The sequence below is a fragment of the Aythya fuligula genome, chromosome 22 (assembly GCF_009819795.1).
Source record: "Aythya fuligula isolate bAytFul2 chromosome 22, bAytFul2.pri, whole genome shotgun sequence".
In the NCBI taxonomy this organism is placed as follows: domain Eukaryota; kingdom Metazoa; phylum Chordata; class Aves; order Anseriformes; family Anatidae; genus Aythya; species Aythya fuligula.
The window spans coordinates 843699-857972 of NC_045580.1; positions in this window are offsets into that span (position 1 = coordinate 843699).

The following is a 14274-nucleotide window of genomic DNA, read 5'->3' on the forward strand; positions in this document are numbered from 1 at the left end:
AGACATTTTCCAGCATCCACTGCCTTTGAACCTATAAATTAAAACTTCCACGTACCATATCATCGCTCCCAGCTCAGTGGAGGACAGAATATCTATCCGGGCATGTTTTCTCCTGCCGCTGCCACAGGTGGAAGCTGTGATATCAGCTCGACACCTAACGCTGTTTGGACAGGAGCGTCAAAGGCAAAGGAAGGCATTTTTCATCAAAGCTGCTAGATTTCTTGGCCAATTTTACGGTGGCTCAGCCAGAGCACCCTGTTTTGGCCCCTCTCCTTTGCCCTGGGGATTTTCAAAGCAGCCTCTGGCTCTGATGTACGTGCAGAGCATCCCCTGCCCTTTCAGAGCTGCTCCTTCAGCAGCGCTTGACAACAGAAGGAAGCTCAGCCCATGCAGGGGAGAGCAATACAGGGAAAGGGGGAGGTATGAAAGGCTTAAAAAAAAATTCAAGACCAGAAATTGCATCCAAGCTGATAGAACTGCAAAATAATGACAAAGTAATATTATGCTTTTGTACCTTTTTATAGGGATGCTTTTTCCCCCATGAAACCATTGCACCTGCGTAATGCTGGGAGGTTTTTTTTTTTTTTTTTTTTTTTTTTTTTTTTTTTTTTTTTTTTAGCTGATGCTGGACTTTGCCTCCCTTTTCTTCTCCTGAAATGCAACTTCTCCCACTTTGTGACCATGAGATGTGGGAACAATTTTTTGCTTGGGGTGGGAGGGAAGCAGAGGCAGTGATGGGACTGCAGTGTCTGCTCTATGTTCTCACTATATTGTAGCCTCCTGCTGCTCCCCTGGGGCTGAGCATCATCCCTCCCCTAACCTGCCAGAATCTCCTGTCTCTCTCCAGGTCTAGAAGTGCTTAACATCTCCATGGCTCCTTGGAGAAGCCTTTGAATTTTGGGCCGCTCATTGGTCAAGATCAACGTCCTTTCCTGTAGCAAACCCAGCTGAAATCATGACATGGTTCCCAACCATCCCTTGCAGCCCCAGAGAAGCAACGATTCAGGCTGACCAGGTATCGACAGGCTCCCTGGCGTCATCAGCCTTGCAGGAAAATCCTTTTCCCAATTCCCCCACTCCTTGTTAGAGGAGTTTCATGTCTGCAAGCATCACGCTGGGTGCTTGTCTCTCCAGCTCCAGGCCTCCCCGAGGATATGACAAGCCAGAACACATTGAAGAGGGAGTTCAAAATTATCTATCGCCAACATCCACTTAATCCATCGTGAGGAGAAGCGAAAAGCTCTCCAGGCCTGCAGGAGCTCTGAGCAAGCTGCCGTTTCTTATGCTGAGCCTGTGTTCCCACTTGTCAGTTTGATTTCTCAATGCTTTACAATCTCTGGTATTCTCGGTGAGGATACGGCATCACGTCCATCACCCGTTATCACTAGGTCCCTGTGTTTCCCTTTCTTCTCTCTCAGCCTCTTTGCAATCTTGAACCAAAAAAAAAAAAAAAAAAAAAAAAAAAAAAAAAAAAAAAAGAAAAAGGAAAAGAAGCAGCAGCGGCGGCTTTTCAGTTCCTTATCTGCTGCAGGCTGGATTACATTCAGGCCTCTTGCTATGATCCTTCAGGTTCCTCCTAAACATGCCCTGCATCTCCCGATAACATTAAATCTGCATCTCAGTTGGGTTTATCAGTGCTTCTGAGGACAAGCGAGTCTGGTGTGTGAGGAAGGAGCAGCATTGCAACAGGTTATAGTGTTCAAAGAGATGGGATGGAGCAGCGTGGGTCTGATTTGCTCCCAGCTGCCTCCAGCACAGGTGAGAAGCAGGACCACTGCAGGACACCCTCATGCTGGGCTGGGTTACCCAGAACATGACAAATCTGCATGCCCAACAACACTGCACAAGGCTGAAGACTTGGTCAAAGCTTCTAGGGATAAATAGTTTGATTTTCCTATCCCAGGACTCAGGATGTGATTAACAAACCAGTATCCCATCATAGCACCACAACCACTGGTAAGTGAGGATTGGTGGTGCAATGAAATTAAACCCAAAATGCACATGGAAAGTTAATGAAGAGAATGAAAGTCTTGTTTTAGATTTATTAGAGTCAGCAATGATGTCCAATTAAGAAACATCCAGTGCATAACCCCAGAAGTGATTTAAAAATAGCAGATATGTGCTTCAAGTCATCTTGGGCTCAAAATGAAGGGGACTTTTAACACTTTCTTTGCATTTTCTGCTTTGTGAGCACAAGGCATGACTTGAAATCTGCCTCTGTGAGTAGTAAGGAAGAGCATCCCTTGGCAATGATGACAAACCATGGCCTGTAGGCCACCAGGTCTCTTGGCCATCAGGGCTATTGACCGCCAAGCCTGTTGGTCATCAGGGCTGGTGGCCACAAAGGGTATTGCCCATCAGGGCTGTTGGTCATCGGCGCTATCGGTCATTGGGGCTGTTGGCGATAAGGACTGTTGGCCCTGAGGGTGACTGGTCATTGGGGCTGTTGGTGATCGGGGCAGTTGGAGCAGGTTTATAGTTGTAGGCAGCTTCTCCTAACCTGGTCTTTGCAACGCATCAGGGTCAGAGTTTTGTATGAGCTTCTTAACTGATATAGAGAGAGGCTGAGTTTCTCCTTTATTATTTCATGAAATCACCGTGGACGTGTGGGTGTAGTAAGATGCCTGGACCTAACACAGATGATTTCTAAGGTGCATCGGAACTGAGCTTTCACAGGACGTATAGCTTGTTTTGGTCATAACCCCACTGCAGCAGGTCTTGTGCACTGATGTTATTGATACAGCCAGTAATTACATTTTCACATAGGCATTTTTTCTGTGTGTCTGCACTGTGTTTATTACAGACTCTCAATTATTCATTTTTTCCCCTCTCTTGTCATCCCTCCCTCTTCTTCTCTGCCTATTTATTTTTTCACTCCTGGTCTTATTTTTCATCTGTCCTTTGTTTTTTTCTCCATCTCTGTTTCCTGTGTTTCCAGACCATCTCTCTGACCAGGACAAAGGCTCCAGATATGCTGAAGACCAGACCTTGTCCCGGACCCCAGAGGATTTTGGCCAGCAGTGGAATATCTTCACTCCGTTCAATTTTCTCTCCACCTTTGCCCCAGCCGATTTTTCCGCACTGCCGAGCTCCTGCCACAAACCTCCCCAGTGCCTTTTCTGTTACAGAATGAGAAATAAAAATGTGGTACCGTTGTTACTGCTCATCTATCTGCTGTGCCTAGGTGAATAATGCAAGGAAACATGTATGTATTTATACAGCAAATGGGAAAATACATTTCTTAAGATGAATGAGGTTGTTTTCAGCCTTGATGCACCCAATAAAATAACCCGGTATCAAGAGGGAGGTTTATTTTGAAGTCTGGACGTGTCATAATATCAGCTCCCAACCAGGACTTCAAATTACATAAATCAGAGAGTGGAAGAGAGGGGAAAGTCCGTGAGAGCAGCAAGAACAGGGTGAATATGGGCATATAAAAAGCCATGTGTGAGGAAGCAGACATGGGATATACAAACACAGGGGCACATCAGTGGGGTCTGCTGGATGTAATACATGAGATGAGATGGGCTTTGACACCAGACTTTGTCTTCTCTTTCTTTTTTCTTGTGCATTTTCTTCTCTGTGCTCAGCTCCAGAGCAAATTCCCCTGCAAAACCTCATGGTCTGGGAAACGACAGTGGTGGGCCCACTTGGTGATGCCTGTGGCTGCATGGACCATGAGCTCATCCCCAAGCCTCCAAGGACAGTAGGCCATACAGAAGGGGATGTTGCTGTCCCCCGCTACATCAGCTTCAATTACAGATTAAAATCTCACCTCAAATCTTGTGAATTTTGACATTTCCACCACTAACAACCCCAAGAACCCCATGCTAGCCTGACACTGCTGCCTGGGGCTTATGAGCAAGAAATAAGTAGAGTTTTGGTAGGAAAATGGAATATTTTCTCCATGGAAGCCATTGACATTTTAATATCTCCCCCCACAAAACTGAGAAACCAGTATGTAGTGTGTTGGTGTGTATATTTCTGCTTTTCTGCTGGAAATCTGGAGGTGTGTTTGGCATGGCACACTCTCTTCCCAGCTGAAAACTTAATTTCTTGCCAAAGTAAAGTGGGGGAGATGTGGAAAAACCCCATAACGAGCTGTAAGCTTTATGTCACAGCTTTGCCTGGCACAAAAAAAAAAATAAATAAAAATTCCTGTGCTGCTTTCCTACAGCCTGGGGAGAGCTTTCCTTGCTTGCGATGCAGTACAGAAGTGTAAAGCATGTTGTGATCTCAGTTTAGGATTACCGTTGCTATTTATCTGCATGGTGTCATCGAGATAAGGAGCAAGAAAAGAGCCCAAGAAAAAGGTAAAAATGCTGCCAGTCTTCAGGAGTCCCAGGGTTGAATAGATGCCCCACCACAGCACTTGCTTCATGGTGCTCTATTGCTCCCTCCATGGAGGACTTAATGGCTCTGGAGGTAGTTTAGCAACTAGGTTTTTTCTTGGGAAGATGCAATATTTTGGCTAAAAACCTGTGCCAAAAAAAAAAAAAAATAATAATAATAATAAAAAGAAATAAATAAAATAAAAAATAAGGGCTGGCTCCATTTGTGAAGCTGAAACAGCTTTGAACTACTAGTGTGCATGGATAAACCATTTCTTGGATGTGGAAAGCCTGTTCAGAGAGAAACAGATCTCCCCACCAAATTTGCCTGCCCAGCTCCGGCTTTGTCCTTGTCATTGCAGCAGTATTTGTTGCCTGCAGCAGATCTGTCTTGCCGTGAATGTCTCACTTACTGGGAAGGCTTCATTCCCAATAATTTTCAGACATTGCTGCCCTCATGATTTATCCCCCTTCAGTTTAGATCTCATTTTTCCCAATTTTACCTTTATCTCCAGGAAACCTCGTCTATTTTAGTGCAATTTCCTCTCCCTCTCTGGCTTACCCGCTCCCTGTAGCCCAAATTTGTCTTCTTTTCATATTTATTTCAGTATTTGTCTTCCTCTCCCTGTGCAGGCTGTGTTCTCAGGATTTATCTCTTCCATTCCCACAATCTGTCTCCAAGTCCGGTGACTTTGCTTTTCCCCCTTCAGCCTTTGCTTTGGGTAATATTGAACAGTGCCATGGACTGTGGCATTTCCTGAGGGTTGGGGAAAGAGAGAGGGAAGAAGTGGTGGAAGGGGGATGATTTTTCCCTTCTGTTCAACATAGGCAGAGAGAGCTCTGCCTAGATAATCTAGCTGCTTGTAAATGTGCTTTATGCAGGAGGACGTTTGCAGAAAGAGTAGGTCAAAGCGTTTCTACTAAAACTTCTTCTAGCAGAGGACTTGTGTGCAGCAAGGAAAGAAGGAAAACCTGAAAGGTAAATGATTTCAGCTTTTCAAAAAAATTTTTATTTTTGTTTCCAGTTTGAGATAACAAAAGGAAAAACCAAAACTCAAACAAGCAGTTTCAAGAAGTTCTGGTTGAAACAATTAATTTTTCTTGTCTATATATGGCCCAGGGTGACTTTGAGTGGAAACCTATCCACTTTGGGCTGTGATCGAAAGTTTCAACAACCAGCAACGAAGGAAGATGAAGCCCTGGGAGAGAGTGTGTCTGGGGAAAATCTGCCCAGGGCTACCTCTTCCAGCAGTCTGGGCTTTTTATTGATGGGGAGAGCCTGGCTGCTGCCATTCCCATGCTCCCAGCCCTGGCTGCTGCCATGTGACGGATGGTGCAATTTCCAAAAAGGTGCTTATTGTTTTCTCCCCCTGGCAAACACACAGGGGGCTGGGAGAGAAAGTGAGACAGGGAGCAAACCAAATCATCTCTGTGCTTAATACGCAGAGCTCTGCTCTGCCAGGAGACATGTGTACGTTGTTTTCTTCTCTCTCTTTTACCATCAGCATCACTTGCTTCCTCTGCAGTGCTCCTCAGAATTGCCCTCCCCAGTATTAGCAACGAGGCTGTAACTGCAAGTCCCAGTACACTCCTTTCACCTAGCAAGATGCTCAATGTTTCCCTTGACCCTCAGCCTCCCCAGCTCCCCATCAAGGTCTCCATTTTATTTCCATCCTTAAGCTTTTCACCTTCACTATATTAAAATCCATCTTGCCTCTATATCCACAGACAGTGAGAGTGTGGTTGATCAGTTGTATTAGTTCTTCCACGTGTTCCTCTTCAGGATGTCTCTTCCTGAAATCCTGTGCCTATGTATTTACCCATCTGCTTGGGACTGCATTTCCCCAGCCTGGCTGGAGCAGCCGTGCCTCTTTCCAGTACTCTGCTAACAGCCAGACATCCCCAGAAAAGGCTCTGCCTTGGATTTGCCCCAGGAACATCTTCCAGGGATGTGACAATTGAAACCTTTAAATGAAAACTAACTAACCAAAGCTTTCCAGTATCACAGCATCACTTTCCTCTGATGCAACAACCTTGTAATGCATCCATTTATGTGGATCAGAACAGAGAAACCATAATAATAATAATAATAAATAAACTCAATTCGAGATTTCCTTTATCCCTTTATCAAAGCTTCCTTCCTTGAAGGAGGTTTACATGCAGATGCTGCCTGCCCAATTTATTACTACGACAACACCAGTAGTAATGAAATGGCAGTTTGCGGAAACACAATGGACTATTTACAACCATGCTGCCACCCTCACCATGTGGTGTGTGGGCGAAATGGGCCTTCATGTTTCCAACCTTGTGGAACCTTGTGGTTATTAAACAGGAGGCAAATGAAGGAGTTAGGAAAGCTTTTAATTTTGCAGAGGGCTAGAGAAGGGCTCACAAAAGAAATATAGAAAAAAGATCTCCCCAAGTCTACAAGGATGGGGTGAGAGGAATTTTTTGAGCTTCATGAGATAATGGGGAGCAGCTTCTTCTAAAGCCTCAAGAGCAGATGGAGCTTGGAGAACTGATGGGTGGCTCTCCAGGCTCAGAGCACAGTTTTTGGCTTATCCAGGGTATCTTTTTGTTGGTTTGGAGGGACAAGGAGTCCCAGCCATGCAGGGTGATGTTCTCTGTGAGCACTTCCCGTGGACAAAGTAGTGATAATCCTGGCACAAATGCTGCCTTCATATGGGCTGCTGAGCAGTCAGTAACTATTATTCCTCCTTTTGAGCTGCTGCTTTTCAATTACAGCCACTGAAAGTGGTTATCATCATAATCAGTCACAAATGCAACCAGCAATGCTCACAGAGAGGTGGTTCTTCAATGAAGGAGGCATGGAGACTTTGTACAAACCCTGGGGCACCCATCTGAGACCAGCTTCCATGTGGCTTTTGGCTTATCAAACCCATTCTGTGCTTTTTGGCTTTAGGGAATCAGTCTCCAAAAGCATCCAGTCCCTTGTAAAGCCCAAGAACCTCCAAGCATCCTCACTCACCTTCATCTATTTCCCTTCTCCTCTAACAGAGCAGGATTTTTCCTCCAAACCTGTGACGTGTGAGCGTAGGTGAAGAGAACATCTCATCCCTCTTCCTCAGTGTCTTCTGCAGGAGAAATCCCAGCTCAGACGTGAGATTTATTGGGCAGAGAGCATATGTCTATGTTTCAATCACATATGATCCACGAGATGCTTTACGGATCTAATTGTCACATATGTTTGTTGTGAATCCATAATGAAGGGCCAGAGCAGATGGCAAAGGCTGGCTGCCAGTCATGCTTTGGGAATGGTGAATTTCTCTGAAGTGGAGGTGATGGAACGGGATTGGACCAGTGTAATGAAGGATGAAAACCCTGCAGATCAGCTTTTTGCTGTAGGAATCCTTGTTCTCCCTCGTGAAATAGACCCTCAACTATGACAGGGAATGAAATAAAAATAAAACCAAAACCTGACACTTAAAGCTGATGGTTTCTCCACTGAGCAGCAATTTGGATGCCAGATTTTCAGAGTAAAGCTGGTACAAAAACTCCATACCCCATCTCTGCACTCCTGCATTCAAAATCCCCCCCCATTGAAGCATCATGTGGGAGGTTTAGTACACAGATCCATTGCCAGCCTGGGGGAAAGTGGGAAAATCCATCCCGAAGGGCACAGTGGCATATTTTCTGCCTCCATGAACTAAATTTGTATTACCATGCTACCTGAACTTTATGCAAGGTTCACACTGGCACTATGCTATAAATACGGCTGAGAAGACACTTCTATTATAACTCACCAATTTCTGAGTCTTGGAACCAGAATTGGTCAAATTAAAAAAAGAAAAGATAATAAAGCAGAGAGGAGAAGCAGGAGGAGAGATCTCAGGGGGAGAAGATTGCAAAGATTTAGTTTTCCCTGCTCTGGAGATAATCCCAGGGACAGCTCGGGACAAATGCTGACATGAAGAGAGAGCACTTGCACCCGGCAGTAACAGCAAACCCAGCAGCAGAGCAGAAAGCATATTGAGTAGCCACGTTTTGAAGTTAATTAGCAATGGGCAGATCATTAACTACATGGCCCTTTTAATTAGGGCTGCAGGGCTGTTTTCCTGTGTATTGGCACTGATGCTCTCCTTGTGCCAGCAAGGCTTTCATGGGCTGTGGCTCCCTCTTGCAAGCCATCTCTGCAACCAACAGGGTTTTAGCCTTGTGCCTGCTCTCCTGAATGGCTTAGGATGAAAAGACCTCTCCCTTGGTCTTGTAGCTCCAGTTGCCAAAATTGGAGTGTGGTACTGCTTTTTTGATAAGCGAAGCTTAATGTTACTTTGCTCTGCTTTGCCTTGTTTAACCTCATTCAGGCTCTGCCTGAACTCTCCTGTAACTGAAATTCCCAGCCTTTACTCACTTAAAAAAAGCAGACATAATTGATAGCTGTTTTACCACATTGCTGCTTTGAAATTCTACAAAAACCTCAAAGTGAGTAAGAGGTCCTCCTCTACCCTCCCCCAGCTCCAGGTAGTTGCTTCTTCTGGGTTCAGCTATTTCTCAGCCTCCTAAAACCCTCAACCTATATTTTTGTAGAGCCAGGAATGAACAAGGAGGGACATCTCCTTTCTACCCTGCTGGAGGGCTCGCAAAGGAGTCGGTCACCCTGTTTGCCCCTTACCATTATCCCCCTTGTCTTCCATGCAATTCCTTTTCACCTTTCCTTAAGGCCTGGTTTATCTGACTGAGCAATTACTGTTTCAGTTCCCCTGAGTGGTTGCTTAGGACCCATCATTGAAAGGGAAAAAATGGGAAGAATAAGGCTGTTCTTGGCTCGTGATGGGAATACTGCAGTGAATTTATTAAAAATAAAGAAGATCTGATAAGAGAAGGGTTTCTCTCCTCCTTTCTGCCTTACCTTGAAAGCACCGTCTCCCTCCATCACGTGCGACCTTGGAAGCGCTTACTGGGCTGGACAAGAAAAATCTCCCATTTTCTTGCAATGTCATCCATTACTCAGCTGAACACACAGCCGACAGCAGAAGATGAACAACAACAACAACAACAAAAAATAGGAGAAGCCTCAAAGAGAGCACAAATTAAAATGACTGAGATCAGATAACGAGGAAATGCAGTTAAATTGTCTCCTTCCTTCCTTCCCCCCTCAGCCAAAGCCCTGGGGAAAATCCACCCAATTTACCACTCTGAGCCATGCAATGACATTTCTTCTGTACACCTGGGGGGAGTGAGGATGGAGCTGGAGCTGGCTGAAACTTTTTTCCCCACTCTCTTCTCTTTCCCCTATCCATTCCTTGACCTCTGCAGTTATCTCCGGATTTATCAACGACACAAGATGGCTTTTTTCACATCAGTAAACACCATCCCAAATATAACAATCAGAACAAATCAGAGAAAAATAAGTCGATGCCCACAAGCAATGTGTGTGTGTGGGGGGGAGAGCACAGTTTTGGTGAGCAGAATTTATGCATAATTTATGCATTAAAAAGCCCCCAAATAACAACAACAAAAAAAGCTCTCCAATGCCAGAGCTGCATGGTAAGCCCTGCTCCTGTCTTTTCCTAAATGCCCATAGCTTGAGCTCCAGGTGCCCACTGCCATGCTGGCTCCCCACCCTCCCGGTTCTCTTTCCCTCTAATCTCAGACAGGGCTTTTTAATTGTGGAAGACGACTTTCAAGAGATCGCTATCCTAATTAATTTCAGATAGCGATTAAAAAGGAGCTCGTCAATACAGGGAAGGAGGACTCCTCAAATTTTCACACATCCCCCTACCGGTCCCTCTATCGCAGCATCTCCAAGGTCGCAATTGTGCCAGAGCATCAGCCAAGGACCTCGACGGCGCTGCTGTGAATCTGCCTGGTATTAATTGCTTATTTTCCCCTTGGGGAGAATACACTTCACATCCTGAACCAGCCATGGCTTGTTTTGGCATCTTGCTTTGTTTTCTGTGTTCCTCTCCTGTTTTAAATTAGCTTCCATTTTAATTAGCAAGGTTGTTTTCTTTCCTTGGGATACTGAGCTCGCATCCAAGGGTGCAGATCCAGCCACAAAGAGGTTTCACTGCTCTGTCTGTCTGTCCATCTGGCCAGATGTAAGGAATGCTCCTCTTTGGCAATGGAATAATTTAGCTAAAATATGACCCAGCTTTCAGTCAGGTAGGGTGGGACATGGATCAGGCCATTTCTCCCAGTTTACCTCATTTTTAAGGATGGAAAGAGATGGAGCTGGGCTGGAGACAGAGGCACATATGGAGCCCAAGCCTGGGGGTGGCTCTGCCCCATGCAGACACCATGGCTCTGCCCACCATGCAACCTTGCATGTCAGAGAATGAGTTTGCTGGAAGCAATCATTAAAAATAACATTAAGAAATAAAAATAATTTTATTTCTTCATTTCTGCAGGCAAGAATGAAGAAAAGGAGGGATGCTGTGGGTGAAAGCAGCTCCTGCTCATCATTGTGTTAAAATGGCCAGAATTTTTCTTGCTGTATGGGACGGGAGCCACAAACACCCCTGCATGTGGCTTGGCCAAAATTGCTCCATCCTCTCCCTACCACGGCTGCTGCCCTCACCCAGCCCTGTCCTCCAGCCTCTCCTCCCGCCTCCATTTGAAACTCCATCAGGTCTGGAGTTTGGCTTAACCCGACCGCTAGATGTATTATTCATTTTTATGCTTTAATGATGTGATAAAGTTGCTGGAAATAGGGAAAGGCTCATTAAACTGCTATTTGAATATTGAAGTTTGAAATTTTAAGGGAGAGGGAAGCAGCTGTACACCTTCTCCCATCTTTTCTCTGCAGCATGAGAGACCCAAAATCAGCACCATCGATGCATTTATCACTGCTGGATGGGCTGGTGGGCAGGAGGGAGTAATAGTGAGTCCAGTATAGAGACCCTGTGGGTTTGGGATTATGTCTCCGGTGTCCTGATGAGCCCTTCTGAAAGCACCAAAATCAAAGGAGCAGGGAGGTGCTGGAGTTTGCTTCAGCTTTTCCACTGGAGGCAACAGGATCCATAAAAGATGATCTGGATCCTCCCAGCTCTTTGCACTTCCAAAAAAAAAGCCCTCGGAGTATCCATCACCCCACCAGCAAAGCTGAGCTGAGATGCAGGGGGCGGCTGAGCACAGCAGGGTATGGTGAGCCCCCACCCAAAGCCATCAGCATAAACTGGCTGTGAAGGCAAGGATTGCCCGGTTGTGGCATGATGAAGGAGTTATTAGAGATGAGACATCAACCACAGAGGGCTTTATTTAGGGTTTATCCATCTCCTGCAGCCCCTATGATGGAAAACCTCCCCTTGCTCCTATCCACCCCCTTTTTCTTCGTATTTTTTCCTCTCCTCACTGTTCTCCCACATCTGTGCTCAGCTCTGATCATCAGAGCTTGGCCTCCGCTACTTTGATCTTCCGCAGAGAAGCCAGCTCGGTGGAGAATCGCAGCAACCCCCGCCAAATAATTGCACCTTGACGAGGGCAGAGCCACCCCCATCCTCTTCGGTGCCGGCGGGGCTGTGTTTAATGCATGGGCTGGGATGCTGAGCAGGGATGCTCACCTGGCACCGTCAATCACATCCCACAGCTGGGCACTTACAATCACAGCCTGCTTTTTAGTCTTCTGCTGTACATATATAAGGTGCTCTGGGGGGACCTCATGGTGTGAAGTGCTGTACACAGATGTATCAGTGATGTGCATGGGGAAAACGTGGCGACTGATAAATTTGCTGGTGCTGAAAATGGCTTTTCCTCCCCCCAAGTTGGTGTTTCACCCATAAAGCAGGTGCCAGGTGGCACCTGGCTGCTGGTGGCCCCCGAGACACCAACCAGAGCAGGCTGAGCACTGGGTGAGCAGCGCTGTGGGATACTTGGGGCAGCAGCAGCATGGAGATGCAGGGATTTAGCAACACTGCTGCTGTTTCACCTGCAAATTTCCCCAGATCTGTGGCATGGCTTCATTAGGATGCACATTTATTCTGCAGAGCAGTGGGGGCTCTCAGTCCCTTTGCCATTTGATGTGCCTCTGACCTCACCCCGTGCCTTGATTTCAGGATGCAAATTGTTGTGGGAATTAGGAAAGAAACAATACCCAGTGGCCTTGTGGAGGAGGATGAATCCTCCAAGGCCATGAATCCCAAAGCTCTAATGGCCCTAAAATGCTGTGGCTTGTCTGGTAAAACCCACCACTGCTGTGGGTCAGGAAACCTCCTTGAAACCACAATAAGAGGTGGGAAGGGTAAAAAACCCACTGCATCCTCAATTTGGGTATTGCTTGCTTCAAAACCTAGACTTTGCTCTTGCTGGTTCATCTGCTTGGCTTGTTCATGCTGGTTTGGGTTCTGGAGACCCACTTCTGTATTCTTAAACCTAATACAGTGCTGGGTGGAGAAAGTTCATTAGGAGTCCTGCTGTGCTGACCATCCCCAGCTAATTACATGCTGCCTCCTTAAATTTCCTTTTGCTTGTTTCTATTGGATACGGGATGTGTCTCCAGTTAAGTCTGTCATTGCATTTCAATTCTCATCTCTGCATACACTGGGGTTTGTGCGGCAGTTTACATTTCTTTTTTCTTTTTTTTTTTTCCAAGTGCTTTGAGATAAAAGCATCATGAAAATATGGTGTCATTGTTATGATGATGAGGAGACTATTTGTGATGTGCCAGCACCCTTCTCGCTGGTGTCGAACCACTTGGGAGCATCTCGACATCCCCCAGGTGGCATTTTGCTTCCACAAAGCCATCCACTTATGTTAATATATATACATAGAAAGTGCCATGTGTGTGCGTGCGTGCGTGTATGTGGATACATATATCATGTGGGCGTGATTGGAAAGCAAATTCTATAAATAAATCCCATTATCCTATTACACTGTAATTTTCTGTCATTATCCCCAGTGTGGATCAGATGCATCTGCAGGCTGTGATGCGAGTGAGGGGCTGGGAAGAGGCAAACTTCGCCTTTTAGCAGAGGGCTCCCGGGAAGGAGAAATGGGGCAGAAGTAGGAAACACCTGCAGGCTTGCAAATCAGTGCAAGTCCCAGCCTCTGGGTCACAGCACCCCCAAAACTGGTGTATTAAGCCCCGGTGTTCAGCCTTTGCTCATCCCCACTGAGCCTAAACCTGCAGCTGCGGCACTGGAGTGGGCTACAGACTTGCGCTGCTGGTTTGCTATAATGGTTAATCGTTCATGAATGGAAAAATAAAAGAGAAAAAGTGCCTAATTTTTAATTTGAATAGATCCGGCTTTCTGCTTCCAGCTTTTGCTTCTTGTCCTGCCTTTTGCTGATGGATTAAAGACATTTTGCCATGCCTGGTGTTTTCTCCCAGAGAAGGTGCTTGTGTGCTGTAATCAAGTCACTCTCATTCTTCTTGTTGATAAGATAAAGAGGTGAAGCTCTTTAAGTCGTCCACTGGAAGGCATTTTCCCTGGCCTTCGGGTCATTTCTGGGCCTTTCTTTGCACTCCTGACAATTTTTCATCTTTTTTTTTTTTTTTTGCTTTTTTTTTTTTTTTTTTTTTCCCCAAAACTACATCCCCTGGGACTGATGGGAGCAGCTCAGTACTGACACCAGCACTGCAGCCTGCACTAAAACTTCCTCCCCAGCCCATGAAATGCTTTCCCTGCAGCCCTGGGTTCCGAGATTGAAAAGCAGTGCTTTTTTGACCTCCAAACCCTAGGTTTTCCAAGCAATTGGTCTCACAGCTGCCTCCAGGCCCCATAGAGGTTTGGGACTCAGCCTCGGTGTCCACTCCCAGTGAAGAGATCAAAAAAAGCCACACCAGAAAGGCTCAGCCTCATTTAAAAAAAAAAAAAAAAAAAACAACAGGCTGTGGGATTTTGATTTAAAACATTTTTGAATAATCCTATTAGCAGGGAGAAGAAACAGGGCTCCTCAAATGACAGACTTATTTTTTTCCCCTTAACTTCAGGTCGGCAGCAGATTAAACACACCAGATGAAGCAGATCCATTTCATGATGCC